Below are 4,320 nucleotides of genomic sequence, written 5' to 3' on the forward strand. Positions count from 1 at the left end.
CTGAGCTGTAGCCCACACATGCCCACTCATAGCTAAACACCTGTGCTCACACACAGATCTTTTAAATCCCTCTCTTTAGGGCTATCTTGTTATCAGTCTCTTAGTTTGTAAAAATTCTCTTAGGTTGGAACATAATTACATTATTTCTCCCTTTCCTTTCCTCCAAGCCATCTCATGTGCCCCTCTGTACTGGTTGGTTCTGTATGTCAACTTGACACAAGCTAGTCACGAGAGCCGAAGGAGCCTCAGCTGAGGAAATGCCTCCATGAGATCCAGATGTAAGGCATTTTCTCATTTAGTAACCAATGGGGGTGGGCCCAGCCCACGGTGAGTGATGTCATCCCTGGGCTGCTGGTCCTGGGTTCTATAAGCAGGTGGGTTGAGCAAGTCAAGGGAAGAAAGCCGGTTAGCAGCTCCTGTCTCTGGGATCCTGCCCTGTGTGAGTTCCTGTCCTGACTTCTTCAGTGACCAACAGCAGTACTGAAGTGTAAGTCAAGTAAACCCTTTCCTCCCCAACTTGATTTTTGCTCATGGTGTTTCATCACAGCAATAGAAGCTCTTTTTTACTAAGACACCCTCCCAGCTGGCTCTCTTTCAAATTCATGGCTTCTCTTTCTTTAATTGCTGTGTGTGTGTGTGTGTGTGTGTGTGTGTGTTTCTAAGTATGTAAATATAATCCGCTCTGAATAGTGTTATTTGTAAGTACACCGTTTTAGGGCTGACCGTTTGGTAGTGGATAACCAGTGTAGTCTTCCCTGGTGAAGACCATTTCTGCCACTCTCAGCTGCCCCTGGTTGTTTGTAGCTCTTTGTCCAGGGTTGAGTCCTCATGAGTTTTCTCCTGCCCATAGTATTTTCCTTGTGCAGGTCACTGGCCGGAGAGCTCACTAGTGTACCTTCTGACATTTCTAGGAGAGACAATCTCGCAGCAAATGCCCCGCTCCTCTGCTCTGACAGTCCTTCTGCCCCTCTTCTGAAATGATCCCTGAGCTTCAGGTGCAGGGGTTGTGCTGCAGATGTATTTGGTGGGATTGGGCTCTATAACTGCATTTTGTTCAGTTGTTTATTTGACCATACTTGGGACTGAACCTGGGTCTTTACACACAATAGTCCAATGTTCTAACAATTGAGTGGTGTTTCTAGTCTGCCCATTCCAACTCTAGCATAAAGAGCCCCAATCTGGTCCCTGGGTCTGTTGTGGAATATTACTTTAACTATGTGAAGGTGTGTTGCATCTGTTTATGCTGCATTTATTTACGTAAAGCTTTACTTTGCCTGCCTAAGACACCTGATTGGTCTAATAAAAAGCTAAGTGGTTAGGGTTTGGGTTAGGGTTAGGGCTAGGGTGAGGCAGTAAAGGGATAGGTGGGGCTGATGGGCAGACACAAGAAGTAGGAGGAGGAATCTAGGCTCAAGGAGAGAATGAGGGAGATGCCTGAAGTCAGCCAGCCAGGTAGCCTTGAGCCAGCTAGGCACAGAGTAGGACATACAGAATGAAAGAAAGGTAAAAAGCCGTAGGGCAAAATGTAGATGAGGAGAAACGGGTTAATTTGAAAGAGCTGGTGGGACGAGCATAAGCTAAGGCCGAGCATTCATAACTAATAATGTCTCCATGCCATGTTGGTGGCCCAAAAGAAAGCCTACTACATAGGTCTCTGGGACAGATTTCTCCACTGGTCTCTGACCAAGATTTCCTTTAACCCTGCTCAGTGTATGATCCCTGGGCTGATGTCTGAGCATTGGCAGTGTCCACAGACCTCCTGAATGCTAGACTGATGTCCCTCTTGGCTCCTGTGATGGGTGCCCTGACTCCTGTGTGGTTGCGGGCCAGTGCACCGTGGACAGGCATGGCCTGAGCTAAGACAGTGGCATGGAAAAGACACGTGAGGTTCACAAACTCTGTTACTCCTTCCTCAGATACAAATGTTGCCCAAACACATCTAGACGACAACTTGATAGTACCTGCTTTGATTTGCTTGAGGTTAAGTAAGAAAAACGTGGGGACTACATGGTTCGAGCCCTTAGAAGCTGGGTGACCTTTGTTAAGCTATTTAACCTTTCTGTGTTTGAAAGGCCTCACCTGGAAAATGAAAATAACTGTGGTATTCATGTCTGAGGATTGCAGTGGGGATTATGTGCGCTAATCCCTAAGATGCTCGGAGTAGTATCTGGTACAAGGCAAATGTTCACTAATGTCAGCCATTACTGCTGTCATCATTCTTATTAGTTGGATGGATTAGACGATGGATTAGTTCTTCTTTGGCTGTTTGGATCCGTTCAGAGCAGCGAGATGTCTAACACTGGAGCTTTTGAAGAAGAGTGCAGATCAGGTGAGAAAGGGAGGGTGGGCAGTGGACTTGGCCGCACAGAGATAGGTGTCTGGGACCTTCACGAGAGCATCACCGGTAGACAGGTGGTGCTGGGAGGCCAGCCTTAGTGAGGACCAAGAGAGAGCATCTGGGGTTTGCTGAGTTCTACAACACCAGACAGTCAACTTGCACCTGGATCCCTATAGGTACAGACGTTACCTCACACAGGCTGCATCACCAAGATTCTAGTCTACCACTCCTCCCCTCTCCTTTCTCTTGTTACTCACTCAGGAAAATTTCTTAGGTTGTTCCTCCTACTAGGCACAGATCCATCCGCAGAGAGAGATGCCTGGAGATGTGCTTAGTGCTGATACCCAGTCCTTAGAGAAACTGGTTCCTCATCGACAGGCATCCCAGTTGTCGATCAGTCTATCACTCACTGGGAGGGGGTTAAACCCACCCAGGTTTCAGTCCCTTCATTTTCCAGTACCAAGCAGGTCTTTGGTTAGGGTTTCATTCCACACCTGTTGGGATCCCTATTGGAAAATCCCAAGGGGAAAGGGGATCTTGAGCCTCCAACTTCAGCTGAGGAACTATTGACAACTGATGTTATCTGGGGCATGATACTCAGTTTTGGTCTCCAACTCTGATATAGTCTCTGGAAGGTCAATTGTTTCCAGTTGAGAGGGCTTCATGGGCATATGGGCAGCATAAATTGGAATCAGTGGGTTATTTCAAAAAAGGACAGGGAGTTGGGAGGAGGTGGGGAGATGAAAGTCAGGGTGAATATTAAAATACATTGTATAAAATTCTCAAAGAATTAATGAAGGTGTCTATTAAGATAAAATGCTCCTTTGCTCTTTCAGACAGAGTGGACAGGAGGTTGGTTACCAAGAAGCTCAAAGGTTATTGAAAGAAAACATGGCACAACAGAGATCACTCATGGCAGACAGAGAGCAGTGACTCCACCAGAGGCTGGGGGATGAAAGGGGAGTTGTCCGAGTCGCTCCCCCAAATCAGAGGAGTCCCAAAGAGACTCGAGGAGCTTTAAAATGTGAGCAGCTTCTAGGAGCTCCACGAGGAACATAAAACCTTGTTTCTAGTGAATTACAAAAGCTTGCCACATACCATTTTGTTTAGATATTTTTAAAGATGTTTTATTTTTAATTATGTGTGTGTGATAATGAGTTTGTGCACGTGAGTGCGGTGCCCAGAGAGGTCAGAAGAGGGCGACAGACCTCCTGGAACTGGAGTTACAGGCAGTTGTGAGATGCCTGATGTGGATGCTAGAACCAAACTGGTGCCCCTCTGAGGAGCAGTGCCATGGTTATAATGCTGAGTCATCGCTCTAGCCCCTTGACATATTTAATAAATACTAGATATAGGAATGAGACAACTTTATCACACAGTCAAAGCAATAACTTGACTGATCTAGATTCTGTCCTTCTAACTTGGAGTTTAGTCTCCATTCAGGTTTGAAAACAAAACGTTAGCTTGGAAATGAATCCAGCGATGCTGGCTGGAGCCTTGGTTTATCCCGTACAGAGGGAGTTCGTCAGCCTTGCAGTTTAACCATTAACTGGAATCTCTTTTCACTGGGTTGTTCTAAAATTACCCTAGCAGACCCATAGGAGAACACTAATGTTCCTTTTCTTTTGCATATGCCCTTGTGTTTAGAGAACTCTCTAGAGGGTGAGACTAGGAAGGGAATTTTGGGGGAAAATATGTCATGAATTTTATTCCGTTCTTAAAAATTATTTTTTAAATATTTATTTTTGTTTTATGTGTATTTTGCCTGCATATATGTATGTGTGCCACATATGTACAGGGCCTGTGGAAGCCAGAACAGGGTGTTGAACCCCTGAAACTGAAGTTACATACAGCTATGAGACACTGTGTGTGCTGGGGCTAAACCCAGGTTCTCTTAAGAGAAGTATCAAGTGCTCTAACTACTGAGCCATCTCTTCCACCCCCATATCCCACTGTTTTTACCTCCCAAATAAGAGGGCATC

At 45.7% G+C, this 4,320-nt stretch overlaps 1 long non-coding RNA gene across 1 annotated transcript; it reads left to right on the forward strand.

The window, feature by feature from the left end:
* Positions 1-375: 375 nt before the first annotated feature.
* Positions 376-3,901, forward strand: LOC110343441. Its single transcript, XR_002385712.2, has 3 exons — positions 376-487; positions 2,227-2,329; positions 3,175-3,901. It is a non-coding gene; the product is annotated as an uncharacterized LOC110343441 (long non-coding RNA).
* The last annotated feature ends 419 nt before the right edge of the window (positions 3,902-4,320 follow it).

The sequence above is a fragment of the Mesocricetus auratus genome, unplaced genomic scaffold (assembly GCF_017639785.1).
Source record: "Mesocricetus auratus isolate SY011 unplaced genomic scaffold, BCM_Maur_2.0 Super-Scaffold_100015, whole genome shotgun sequence".
Classification (NCBI taxonomy): Eukaryota; Metazoa; Chordata; class Mammalia; order Rodentia; family Cricetidae; genus Mesocricetus; species Mesocricetus auratus.